General features: G+C 42.7%; 1 long non-coding RNA gene and 1 pseudogene across 3 annotated transcripts; one reads left to right on the plus strand and one right to left on the minus strand.

The window, feature by feature from the left end:
• Positions 1 to 6: 6 nt before the first annotated feature.
• Positions 7 to 6,935, minus strand: LOC125522037. 3 transcript variants are annotated; one of them, XR_007289616.1, is made up of 4 exons: positions 6,616 to 6,935; positions 1,270 to 1,334; positions 795 to 960; positions 7 to 301 (listed from the first exon to the last, which is right to left on the minus strand). It is a non-coding gene; the product is annotated as an uncharacterized LOC125522037 (long non-coding RNA). The 3 variants fall into 3 exon arrangements; XR_007289614.1 differs by lacking the exon at positions 1,270 to 1,334 and having other exon boundaries at positions 6,616 to 6,932; XR_007289615.1 differs by lacking the exon at positions 6,616 to 6,935 and having other exon boundaries at positions 1,270 to 2,285.
• On the plus strand, positions 2,158 to 6,394 carry LOC125522036 (annotated as a pseudogene).
• Positions 6,936 to 14,710: the final 7,775 nt, after the last annotated feature.

Below are 14,710 nucleotides of genomic sequence, written 5' to 3' on the forward strand. Positions count from 1 at the left end.
GCCAATCTCAAAGCTCGCTCTTTTTACCGCTTCAGGAATCAGGAGCAGTTGGCTTGATGAGGCACAAGTCAAGAATGCTAGGCACCAAATGTGTGCATATATAATGTGCATCATCCCATGGAGGGTGGCATGAGCGTCATCCATTGAGCAGTTGAAGCCAGAAACTTACTACTATAGTCCAAGTGGCTAGATGGAGCGATCAACTTGTGTACCATCATGGCACCTTCCTCAATGGAGCGATCAGCTTGTGTACCATCACGGCACCTTCCTCGATATAATCCAATAAGGCATGTGCGACAAACTGTGCTCGTATCAAGTATCAACATCACATAAAATTAAAATTAGAAGTCGGTATCTTTGTTTCTAGAATGTGCAAAAGACGTGTATCTATTCTATAAAGTATCACTACAAGACGGCAATTCAAACTTGCCAAGATCAGTGAAGCTTGGCAGCCAAACCAACCACCACAACTGAAACAGAAAGTGACCACTCATATAAACAAGTGGTTTTGCATCATAGTAAATTAAGCTAGTTTGGTAAAGTTCGCCACAATCAAATTATTTACAACTGGAACTTAATATGGTTAGCACCATGCAACCGTCTGTGAGTAGCACATTTGCGCACAGTGCTCCTACAAATGTTGGAAAGTTCTTGTGAGGTGCAGAATAAAGACGGTGCCATTTTGTCTGTAGTGTTACTGGTAAACACCCAGGCAAAAAGATTGCAGTCTACTCTACTGATATTTAAATGGTAAATCCTAAAGATAGGTTCTGCCTGAGAATTGTTCGCCATACCTTTTCAAAAAAGTTTGTATTGGATTCATCCCTTTCGCGTTCGAGTTTGACTTAGCCATTTCCGGCGGCTTGGGCTTAAAAAACAATTCTTTGACTAATATAATCGAGAAACACGTGGCATGAAAACAACTTTCAATCTGCCAGTACTGACTTCTGAGTCCCTAACCTGCCAAGATCAATAGTGAATCAATAAATCAGTACTGTATATTCAAAAGCACTTAGTAGAGATATATAAAGAGCATCATATGGCAATGCAAACGCATGTCTCAACCAACTTGGTTTTTTTTTTGGAAAAGGAACTTGCCAACTTGTTGCCCTTTTGACTGTTGACTCAGAAGTACATTCCCCCCCCCCCCCCCCCCAAAACCCCCCCCCCCCCCCACACACACACATACAGAAAGCGCTGTGATGCGCATAAATCCAAATTAATGAAGCTAAAACACACACATGAAGCAATTTTCATCTAGGTACTCACATGGAACCATCTTTCCCTACACTGCTTCTTTCTCTGTCGACCATTTTGGTGGCCTTGTTCTTCCCCTGCACGCACTCCCTCGATCAGAGGCGGAGGACGAATTTTTTTTAAGGTGTGGCGAAGTCTTAAGGAAAGAATTTTTTTGATGCAAATCAAAAGAGTCAATACACATTACAAACGGAAACCCCAATACAATGAAAATGTAGGCATATTTCAATAGGAAAATAACCTAAAACAAACCAATAATGAAGATTTCAATGGCGTCTAGAACTGCGCCAGTTGGGCATCTTATTAGCTTTTATGCATAATCATCTAAAAACAAAAACTTGTGCGTCCACAGTACACTAGCATGAATGAAAAAATATAGACAAACTTTCCACCATATTGTACAAGGTCGCTACATAAATTTTTATCCGTTATATTCAGAATTACTGTAGTTGGTTCAGATCCTGCAGAATTGACAGAAGAAAAATTGCCAATACCCAACAAAGTGGCTGCAATTAGTCCTCTGGTTCGTACACCGGGGAATGGCCAGGAAAATTCCCAACTGCCGTCGTCTGCTGGAACTTGCTTCTACCGCCACTGAAGCCGCCGCTTGCTTCCTTCGCTGGAGCTTGCTGCGGCAGCCCTATAAGCCCCCAGCCTGCCGCCGCCGTCAGCTGCCCCCGTCATCAGTCGCCCGCCTGGTCCTCGCGACATGGCCAGCAGCCGCCATCGCGCTAGCTGCTTAGGGTTGCGTCGCGTCTGGGTAGAGTTGGTCGCGTGCGTGCGTGTGCGTTGTGTGTGTGGCCGCTCGATCGAATCAAACCTTTTTTTAGACACTCTCAATGGAATCGAACCTGTCGTGCCTGCCTGCGTGGCCCAACAGCTGGATGCGTCAGCCCATCAGGCCAGCGCTGCTGGCTGCGGTCGAACGAAACAGCCGATGCCGATCCAGAGTCTGCCGATCGATAGATGCATAGGTATAAAAAAAATTGCCCCAGAATCAAGGTATGGCGGATGCCATACCCTGCCCACCGGAGCCCTCCGCCAGTGCCCTCGATGCCGCAGCTCCATCTTGGAACAACTCTGACGCCGACCAACAGACGCTCCTCTACCTCAAGTCTGGCCTTGCCAGCAACCTCACCACTAGAGCGCTGGCAACATGGCGACACGACTCCCAGAGCTTCTGTCAATGGCGCGGTGTGACATGCAGCACCGTGCAGAGCGCAGCACCTCGTGTTGTTGCGCTAGACCTCATGTCGCTGAACCTTACCGGTCAGATTCCTCCTTGCATTGGCAACCTCAGTTTCTTGACCAGGATAAACATGCCGGACAATAAGATCAGTGGCAGCATTCCCCCGGAGATAGGCCGCCTGGCACAACTCAGACAACTAAACCTCAGCATCAACTCCATAGGCGGCATGATCCCCGATGCACTGTCAATGTGTTCCCGCCTGGAGATCATAAGCCTGTCAAGCAACCTCCTGGAAGGTGAGATCCCTTCAGCTCTTGCTCAAAGTTCATCCCTCGAACAGCTTGTCCTCAGTGACAACTTTCTTCAGGGGCACATACCACCCGGGTTTGCCTTGCTTCCGAACCTTTCTATATTATCCTTTGCTAGGAACAAGCTTTCAGGCACCATTCCTCGGTTCCTAGGAGGCAACTCGCGTCTTACCAAGCTTGCTCTCGACAACAATGCGTTCACAGGAGAAATTCCACGCTTCCTAGTGAATTCCTCCTCGCTTGCTTACCTCAACCTTGCATCAAACAAGCTCCGTGGAGAGATCCCTCCTGCACTATTCAATAGCTCATTGCTTTACACCTTAAATCTCTCTTACAATGGTTTTTCCGGGTCAATCCCGTCCTTCGCTCATGCATCCTCTCCCTTGAAATATCTTAGCTTGACTAGCAATAACCTTTCAGGGAGCATACCTAGCTCATTAGGGAACTTTTCCTCCCTATCCTTCCTATTGCTTGCTCTGAACAACTTACAAGAGAGCATTCCAGAGAGCTTAGGTAGCCTTGCAGGTTTGCAAGTATTAGACATGACATATAACAACTTGTCAGGCACAGTTCAACTATATATGCAATCCCATCTCTAACTTATCTTGGCCTTGGAGCCAACCAGCTATCTGGGAGAATTCCAACCAACATTGGCTATACACTTCTGAGAATTCAGATGTTGGTAATGCAAGGTAACCAGTTTGATGGCCCAGTACCTGCTTCTTTGGCAAATGCCTCTGACCTAAAATACCTTGGCCTCCGCAATAACGCATTCAGTGGTATCATTCCTTCTCTGGGGTCTTTGACAAACTTGGTCACTCTAGATCTGGGTGACAATCTGCTTGAAGCTGGTGACTGGACTTTCTTGTCCTCACTAACAAGTTGCACCCAGTTGCAAAAGTTATACTTGGATAGGAATAATCTTCAAGGAGAGTTACCTACTTCCATTGCCAATCTTCCGAAAAACTTACAGTGGTTGCTTCTGAATGATAACCAAATAACTAGTTTCATACATCCAGATATAGGAAATCTCAGCAGTCTCACTCTTATTCATATGGAGAGAAATTTCCTCTCAGGGAATATTCCTGCTACACTTGGAAATATTCAGACTCTGTTTGTCCTGAATTTAGCAGAAAACAAATTTTCTGGAGAAGTCCCACGATCAATTGGAAACCTTGAGAAGCTAAGTGAACTTTATCTGCAGAAGAACATATTAAGTGGGTCGATACCTGCCAGTTTAGCAGGATGCAGAAGCCTGACTAGACTAAACCTTTCTTGTAATACCTTTCATGGAAGCATCCCTCCAAAACTGTTTTCTATTTCCTCACTTTCTGAAGGCTTAGACTTGTCATATAACCAACTAACTGGACTGATACCATCAGAAGTTAGCAGCTTAAATAATCTTGAGCTCCTTAATCTCCAACAACCAGCTATCTGGAAAAATTCCCAACAGTCTCGGCCAGTGCCTTCACTTGGAGTCGCTTCGTTTGGATGCAAATTATCTTGAAGGTGGCATTCCTGGATCTTTTATGAACCTGCGAGGCGTTGTTGAGATGGATCTGTCGCAGAACAGCTTGTCTGGTGAAATTCCAAGCTTCTTCGAGTCATTCAGCTCTTTGCAGCTTCTGAATCTGTCCTTCAACAACTTTCAAGGGCCAGTACCTACAACTGGTGTGTTTGGCAATTCAAGTCTGGTGCTCATCCAAGGAAACAAAAATCTGTGCACAAATTCTCAAATGCTGCAACTACAACCTTGTATTAAGTCCACATTCAAAAGAAAAAGGAGTTCATATGTTCTAATGGTGGTGGTCCCTATTGTTACCATTGTTCTAGTCTCACTCATATGTGCCATAGCCATTGTACACAGAAAGCGGGAAGCAACTAAACAACCAATCAACCAGCAGTCCGAGGGGTGGAAAAGATTTTCATATCATGATCTATACAAGGCAACAGGTGGTTTCTCTTCTATTAACCTGGTTGGAGAGCGAGGGTGTGGATCTGTCTATAGAGGTACATTCTTGGCTGAACCCCGCATAGCTGCAGTCAAGGTGTTCAGGCTTGATCAAGATGGAGCATCAAAAAGTTTCATTGCTGAGTGTGAGGCCCTGAAAAACACACGCCATCGAAATCTCGTAAGGGCGATAAGCATGTGTTCTACATTTGATCCATCAGGAAATGAGTTCAAAGCTCTAGTTCTTGAGCACATGTCAAATGGTAGCCTAGAAAGTTGGCTTCATCCAGTAACAGAAAATCATGGCTCAAAAAGGCCACTGAATCTTGGGTTAAGGATAAGAATTGCGACGGATATAGCTGCTGCCTTGGACTATCTCCATAACAGATGCATGCCTCCTTTGATCCATTGTGATCTAAAGCCAAGCAATGTCCTTTTGGACGATGACATGTGTGCTCGTGTTGGTGACTTTGGATTAGCAAAGTTTCTTTATGACCATCCATCCAAAAGCTTGATAGGGGCAAGAGGATCAATTGGATACATTGCACCAGGTTAGTAGACATTTCATTCTTTTATTGTCAATATATTCAAATTAAGTTGTACTTCCTTGAAAAATCATGTTTACCCCCTGCCCATTATTTCTAAAAGGAAACCATGTTTACCTTTATCAAAAAAATGATGTACTGGAGCACCAGAATTATGTACCTAAATTAAGTGTCCAATGCATATGCTTTCAGTAAAAAAACAAATACAGTCATTTCAAAAATAAATATTACCTAATGATTAAGCAGTTGAAAGGATTTCACAGGACATATTTGCAAATTTTGCAGAGTATGGCATGGGTAGCAACATGTCTACTGAGGGGGATGTCTACAGCTATGGAATTATTCTGCTAGAAATGCTGATGGGAAAGAACCCAACAGATGAGATGTTTAAGGATGGACATGGTCTCCACAAGTTTGTGGAACTGGCATTTCCTCACAAGATTGGTGATATTCTAGAGCCCAATTTTATTCCACAATACCAGGACGAACACACAAGTAAACCTTCAGGCAATGGGACACATGTAATGGTCGGCGTGCAAGAATGTACAATGCAACTGGTGAAACTAGGTCTGAAATGCTCTGTGGATTCACCAAAAGACCGACCAACTATGCAAGAAGTTTATACTGAAGTCATGTCAATCAAAGAAACATTTTTAGGACTACATGAGCGAATAAATGAAATATCTGTAATTCCTTTGTTCGAATAAAATCCATCAAAATTTTCATCTGTAAGTACATTCAGCAGTTTTACTCTAATTTGTATGTTTACACTGCTTGTGGATCCTGTGGCTTTGAGTTCAAGGGAAATGTCAGGAAGAAAAAGTTGAATAAACTAACTATTTCATACAGTACTTTAAAGGAAAATGTGCAAAAGTCAGTTACCACGGCATACTCTGAAAAAATTGGGTTAAAAGCAGCACTTGCCTAAAAAGCACTATATTCCTGATGTTTATTCATTTACTTTCTTCGCCGTTGACCTTCACAATATTTGAGCGAAGAACTTTACCCAGTAACCTCTAGTATCAGTAAAACTGTAACTAGCATGAAAATATGTTTTGATAGCCTGCCTGATAAATAAGTATCATGTTTACCTGACAAACTAGACGGTCTAACAGAGTAGAATGAAATTTTCGAAATAGTACGTTCGTGGAGTAACATACTAGCATCCGACATTTCTAACAGAATTATCAAAATATGTACAGACACATGCAACAAAATTTCGAGAAATCCCAATAGTTTCCTCTAGTGCTGATGCGGTTAGACGAGTCGATGGAGAATCAGAGGAAACAGGGCGATCGATTTGGAAGCAACCGCTCTTTTCCCCCAACGAATTTCACGGAAGCGAAGAAGATAGTATGCTCAGACCTGCTCTTTCTCTTTGACGCGGAACGCAGACACAGGATATGGTCGTTGCTTGTCCTCGCCGCGGCCGAACTTGGCCGGCGGTGCGGGTGGCACGATCTGTCGGCTTGAACCCTAGACGGCGGCAGCAGTCGCCTCCGCAAGCTCCTGCCGCTGCCTCTGGATCTTCTCTATATTTATTTATTTATTGAGAAAGCTGCCTCTTCACCTTGCCGCCGCGAAGGAAAAATTGGGGGAGAGACATTCAGAACGGAATATGACGAACGAACGAAGGGCGCAATGGGCGCAGCGCACAAAAAAACTCAAATGATGTCACACGTGTGGCACCGGCACGAAGCACTCCTGTCCTTTTTACAGCATGGACTTGGCAAATTCCGCGTCACAAACGGCCGCGGATGCGACCGGGCGGCCCGCGGACGCATCGAGACAAGCCTTCATATTATAAAAAAAAAGTTTTCGCCTCATTTTATATACAAAGCAAATTGTCCAAACCAAGCATTCAACAAAAGATCACATCACACACACGCATGAAATGTCAATACAAATACAGGGTATCGAATGGGTTAATGCTGAGGGCACAGCTCAACAAGCCCCAAAAATAGAAAACACACACGACACAACTAGTCAAAGCCCATGGAGCGTGTTACGGGTCCAGCTCTTCATATTTCTGTCCTGGCATTCATATATCTCAAATCCGGACTCTCAAATTCATGCAAATACATGCACGTCGATCATACAAGAGCACGTAAATAGCAAATGTTGGTACGAAGCATAGATAGCATTTACATAAAATTTATTTTAAGTGTCAAACTCAAGCATTGTCTCCTTGGTTGCCATTGTGGGTCCATATGTGATCCACAAGATCATTGAGTAGTTGCGTGTGCATCTGCTGATATCGAAGATTCTGATATATCTGCAGAAAGTTCATCAGCTGAGCCGAGGAGCTGGACGAGCCCTCATATTTCGGTCCCGGCATTTATATATCTCAAATCCAGACTCTCAAATTCATGCAAATACATGCATGTCGATCATACAAAAGCACGTAAATAGCAAATGTTGGTATGAAGCATAGATAGCGTTTACATAAAATTTATTTTAAGTGTCAAACTCAAGCATTGTCTCCTTGTTATCATTTTCATTGAGTAGTTGCGTGTGCACCTGCTGATCTCAAAGATTTTGATGCATACACAGAAAGTTCATCAGTTGAACCACATCTTGATCTTCTGAGATTTCAACTTGTTCTCCGGGTGCTTCGAAATCATGGGCTTAGGTTACACCATCACTCTCATTCTCGACAATCATATTGTGCAGAATAACACAACATGTCATCAGTTGCCATAAAGTTTCTGATTGCCACATCATTGCAGTGCTCCGCACAATCCCCCCAACGAGTTTGAAGCACACCAAATGCCCTCTACACATTCTTCCTAGCCGCTTCCTGCATTGTTGCAAAGTGGCTATGTTTATTGCCACGCGGCTCGGATATGGTCTTCACAAATGCCGTCCACTGAGGATAGATACCATCGGCAAGATAGTATCCCATGTTGTAGTCTCGGCCATTGACAGTGTAGTTACACGACGGTGATTCCCCATTACAAAGCCTCATGAACGACGAGATCGTTGAAGCACGTTGATGTGGTTGTGAGAACACGACATTCCAAAGAAAGCATGCCAAATCCATAAGCCGCGTGATGACATCACTTCTAGTATGATGGTGGCCTATCTGGTGTGACCTTGATACATTCCCCGCAGACCTTTGGGGCAGTTCTTGAAGGAAATATGCCCTAGAGGCAATAATAAAATTGTTATTTATATTTCCTTATATCATGATAACTGTTTATTATTCATGCTAGAATTGTATTAACCGAAAACTTAATACATGTGTGAATACATAGACAAACAGAGTGTCCCTAGTATGCCTCTACTTGACTAGCTCGTTAATAAAAAATGGTTAAGTTTCCTAGCCATGGACATGTGTTGTCATTTGATGAACGGGATTACATCACTAGAGAATGATGTGATGGACTAGACCCATCCGTTAGCTTAGCACTATGATCATTTAGTTTATTGATATTGCTTTCTTCATGACTTATACATGTTCCTATGACTATGAGATTATGCAACTCCCGAATACCAGAGGAACACTTAGTGTGCTATCAAACGTCACAACGTAACTGGGTGATTATAAAGATGCTCTGCATGTGTCTCCGATGGTGTTTGTTGAGTTGGAATAGATCGAGATTAGGATTTGTCACTCCGATTGTCGGAGAGGTATCTCTGGGCCCTCTCAGTAATGCACATCACTATAAGACTTGCAAGCAATGTGACTAAGGAGTTAGTTGCGGGATGATGCATTACGGAACGAGTAAAGAGACTTGCCGGTGACGAGATTGAACTGGGTGTGATGATACCAACGATCGAATCTCAGGCAAGTAACATACCGATGACAAAGGGAACAATGTATGTTGTTGTGCGGTTTGACCGATAAAGATCTTCGTACAATATGTAGGAACCAATATGATCATCCAGGTTCCGCTATTGGTTATTGACCGGAGATGTGTCTCGGTCATGTCTACATAGTTCTCGAACCCGTAGGGTCCACTCGCTTTAACGTTCGATGACGATATGTATTATGAGTTATGTGATTTGATGTACCGAAGGTTGTTCGGAGTCCCGGATGAGATCACGGACATGACGAGGAGTCTTGAAATGGTCGAGAAATAAATATTCATATATTGGAAAGCTACATTCGGACATCGGAATGGTTCGGGTCGTTTCGGATAAGTTTTGGAGTACCGGGGGTTACCGGACCCCCCCCTCTCGGGAAGTTATTGGGCCTCATGGGCCTAATGGTGGAAGAGAGGAGGTATGCCAAGGTGTGGCGCCCCCCTAGCCCAAAACCGAATTGGACTAGGCTAGGGCGCCCCCCCCTTCCCTTCTCTTCTTCCTCTCCTTCCTTCTTCTCCTACTAGGACTAGGAAAGGGGAAAACCTACTCCTACTAGGAGTAGGATTCCCCCCCTTGGGCGCGCCCCTTGTGGCCAGCCCTCCTCCTCCTCCCCTCCTTTATATACGGGGGAGGGGGGCACCCCATAGACACACAAGTTGATCTTTAGCCGTGTGCGGTGCCGCCCTCCACAGTTTTACACCTCGGTCATATTGTCGTAGTGCTTAGGCGAAGCCCTGCGTAGGTAACTTCATCATCACCGTCGACACGCCATCGTGCTGACAGGAACTCACCCTCGGCCTCATCTGGATCAAGAGTACGAGGGACGTCACCGAGCTGAACGTGTGCAGATCGCAGAGGTGTCGTGTGTTCGGTACTTGGTCGGTTGGATCGCGAAGACATTCGATGATACGTCCATTTTGCATCGTACCTTTATATCGATATTTATTGCATTATGGGCTGTTATTACACATTATGTCACAATAATTATGCCTATTCTCTCTTATTTTACAAGGTTTACATAAAGAGGGAGAATGCCGACAGCTGGGATTCTAGGCTGGAAAAGGAGCAAATATTAGAGACCTATTCTGCGCAGCTCCAAAATTCCTGAAACTTCACGGAAGCTATTTTCAGAATATATATAAAATACTGAGCGCAAGAAGTTCCAGAGGGGGGCCACACCCTGGCCACGAGGGTGGGGGCGCGCCCTACCCCCTAGGCGCGCCCCCTGCCTCATGGTCCCCCCGGTGGCCCTCCGATGCCCATCTTCTGCTATATGGAGTCTTTCGTCGAGGAAAAAAAAATCATAAGCAAGCTTTCGGGACGAGACTCCGCCGCCACGAGGCGGAACCTTGGCGGAACCAATCTAAGGCTCTAGCGGAGCTGTTCTGCCGGGGAAACTTCCCTCTAGGAGGGGGAAATCATCACCATCGTCGTCACCAATGATCCTCTCATCGGGAGGGGGTCAATCTCCATCAACATCTTCACCAGCACCATCTCATCTCAAACCCTAGTTCATCTCTTGTATCCAATCTTTGTATCCAAACCTCAGATTGGTACATGTGGGTTGCTAGTAGTGTTGATTACTCCTTGTAGTTGATGCTAGTTGGTTTACTTGATGGAAGATCATATGTTCAGATCCATTATGCATATTAATACCCCTCTGATTATGAACATGAATATGGTTTACTTTGTGAGTAGTTACATTTGTTCCTGAGGACATGAGAAGTCTTGCTATTAGTAGTCATGTGAATTTGGTATTCATTCGATATTTTGATGAGATGTATGTTGTCATCCCTCTAGTGGTGTCATGTGAACGTCGACTACATGACACTTCACCATTGTTTGGGCCTAGAGGTAGGCATTGGGAAGTAATAAGTAGATGATGGATTGCTAGAGTGACAGAAGCTTAAACCCTAGTTTATGTGTTGCTTCGTAAGGGGATAATTTGGATCCATATGTTTCATGCTATGGTTAGGTTTACCTTAATACTTCTGTTGTAGTTGCGGATGCTTGCAATAGGGGTTAATCATAAGTGGGATGCTTGTCCAAGTAAGGGAAGTACCCAAGCACCGGTCCACCCACATATCAAATTATCAAAGTACCGAATGCGAATCATATGATCGTGATGAAAACTAGCTTGATGATAATTCCCATGTGTCCTCGGGAGCGCTTTCCTTCATGTAAGAGTTTGTCCAGGCTTGTCCTTTGCTACAAAAAGGATTGGGTCATCTTGCTACACCTTATTTACTTTTATTACTTGCTACTCGTTGCCAATTACCTTATCACAAAACTATCTGTTACCGCTAATTTCAGTGCTTGCAGAGAATACCTTGCTGAAAACCGCTTATCATTTCCTTCTGCTCCTCGTTGGGTTCGACACTCTTACTTATCGAAAGGACTACGATAGATCCCCTATACTTGTGGGTCATCAAGACTTTTTTCTGGCACCGTTGCCGTGGAGTGAAGCGCCTTTGGTGGGTGGAATTTGGTAAGGAAAAATCTATATAGTGTGCTGAAATTTACTGTCACTTGTTACTATGGAAAGTAATCCTTTGAGGGGCTTGTCCGGGGTATCTTCACCCCGACCGGTAGAGCAAATAGTTGCTCCTCAACCTACTCAACCTACTGAACCTACTGAAAAATTTTACTTCGAAATTCCTTCGGGTATGATAGAGAAACTGCTAGCTAATCCTTTTGCAGGAGATGGAACATTGCATCCCGACTTACACTTAATCTATGTGGATGAAGTTTGTGGATTATTTAAGCTTGCAGGTATGCCCGATGATGTTATCAAGAAGAAGGTCTTCCCTTTATCTTTGAAGGGAGATGCATTGACATGGTATAGGCTATGTGATGATATGGGATCATGGGACTACAAACGGTTGAAATTGGAATCCCATCAGAAGTTTTATCCTATGCATCTTGTTCATCGTGATCGTAATTATATATATATATATATTGGCCTCGCGAAGGAGAAAGCGTCGCTCAAGCTTGGGGGAGGCTTAAGTCAATGTTATATTCATGCCCCAATCATGAGCTCTCAAGAGAAATGATTATTCAAAATTTTTATGCTCGGCTTTCTGACAACAATCGCTCCATGCTCGATACTTCTTGTACTGGTTCCTTTATGATGAAGACTATTGAATACAAATGGAATTTATTGGAGAGAATTAAACGCAACTCTGAAGATTGGGATCTCGACGAAGGTAAGGAGTCAGGTATAACACCTAAGTTTGATTGTGTTAAATCTTTTATGGATACCAATGTTTTTCCGTAAATTTAGCACTAAATATGGACTTGACTCTGAGATAGTAGCTTCTTTCTGTGAATCCTTTGCTACTCATATTGATCTCCCTAAGGAGAAGTGGTTTAAATATAATCCTCCCATTGAAACAAAAGTAGTTGCACCTATTAAAGTTGAAGAAAAGACTATCACTTAGAATGATCCTGTTGTTCCTACTGCTTATGTTGAGAAACCACCTTTCCCTGTTAGAATAAAGGGTCATGCTAAAGTTTCTACTGTAGTCAACAAAAGTAATATTAGGACACACAAACCCCCTAAGAAAGTTAAAGTTGAATCTAATATTGTTATTGTTAAAGATCTCCTGGATGATAATATCGATGGGCATGTTATTTATTTCTGTGATGAGACTGCTAGAATTGCTAAACCTGATGCTAAAGATAAACATAGACCTGTCGTAGGCATGCCTGTTATTTCTGTTAAAATAGGAGATCATTGTTATCATGGCTTGTGTGATATGGGTGCTAGTGCCAGTGCAATACCTATTTCCTTATACAAAGAAATTATGCATGATATTGCACCAGCTGAGATAGAAGGTATTGATGTTACCATTAAGCTTGCTAATAGAGATACTATTTCACCAATTGGGATTGTTAGAGATGTTGAAGTCTTGTGTGGGAAGGCTAAATATCCTGCTGATTTTCTTGTTCTTGGTTCCCCTCAAGATAGCTTTTGTCCTATTATATTTGGTAGACCCTTCTTGAATACTGTTAATGCTAAGATAGACTGCAATAAGGATATTGTTTCTGTTGGTTTAGGGGATATGCCTCATGAGTTTAATTTTTCTAAATTTCGTAGACAACCCCATGATAAAGAATTGCCTAGTAAAGATGAAATTATTGGTCTTGCTTCTATTGCCGTGCCTCCTACTGATCATTAGAACAATATTTGCTAGACCATGAAAATGATATGTTCATGAATGAAAGAAGGGAAATAGATGAAGTATTCTTTAAACATGGACCTATTCTAAAACACAACTTGCCCGTTGAAATCCTAGGGGATCCTCCTCCACCCAAGGGTGATCCCGTGTTTGAGCTTAAACCATTACCTGATACTCTCAAATATGCTTATCTTGATGAAAAGAAAATATATCCTGTTATTATTAGTGCTAACCTTTCAGAGAAGGAGGAAGAGAAATTATTGGAAACTCTAAAGAAGCACCGTGTTTCTATTGGATATACTCTTGATGATCTTAAGGGCATTAGTCCCACTCTATGTCAACACAAAATAAATTTGGAGGAAGACGCCAAACTAGTTATTGATCACCGACGATGGCTGAATCCTAAGATGAAAGAAGTGGTAAGAAAAGAAATATTAAAGCTCCTCGAGGAAGGTATAATTTATCCCGTTGCTGATAGTTAGTGGGTAAGTCCTGCTCATTATGTCCCCAAGAAGGGAGGTATTACTGTTGTTCCTAATGATAAAGATGAATTGATTCCGCAAAAAATTACTACAGGCTATAGGATGGTAATTGATTTCCGCAAATTAAATAAGGCTACTAAAAAGATCATTACCCTTTGCCTTTTATTGATCAAATGCTAGAAAGATTATCCAAACATACACATTTTTGCTTTCTAGATGGTTACTCTGGCTTCTCTCAAATACCTGTGTCAGCTGATGATCAATCAAAGACCACTTTTACTTGCCCTTTCGGTACTTTTGCTTATAGACGTATGCCTTTTGGTTTATGTAATGCACCTGCTACCTTTAAAAGATGCATGATGGCTATATTCTCCGACTTTTGTGAAAAGATATGTGAGGTTTTCATGGACGATTTCTCCGTCTATGGATCCTCTTTTGATGATTGCTTAAGCAACCTTGATCGAGTTTTGCAGAGATGTGAAGAAACTAATCTTGTTCTGAATTGGGAGAAATGCCACTTTATGGTTAATGAGGGTATTGTCTTGGGGCATAAAATTTCTGAAAGAGGCATTGAAGTTGATAAAGCTAAAGTTGATGCTATTGAAAAGATGTCGTGTCCCAAGGACATTAAAGGTATAAGAAGCTTCCTCGGTCACGCCGATTTTTATAGGAGGTTCATTAAGGACTTCTCAAAAATTTCTCGGCCTCGATATTCCTTTTGTCTTTGATGATGATTGTGTAGAAGCATTTGAAATACTTAGGAAAGCATTGATTTCTGCACCTATTGTTCAGCCACCTGATTGGAATTTACCCTTTGAAATTATGTGTGATGCTAATGATTATGATGTGGGTGCTGTTCTAGGGCAAAGAGTTGATAAGAAACTAAATGTTATTCAATATGCTAGTAAAAATCTAGACAATGCCCAGAGAAATTATGCTACCACTGAAAAGGAATTCTTAGCAATTGTATTTGCTTGTGATAAGTTC

The sequence above is a fragment of the Triticum urartu genome, chromosome 7, assembly GCF_003073215.2.
Source record: "Triticum urartu cultivar G1812 chromosome 7, Tu2.1, whole genome shotgun sequence".
NCBI lineage: Eukaryota > Viridiplantae > Streptophyta > Magnoliopsida > Poales > Poaceae > Triticum > Triticum urartu.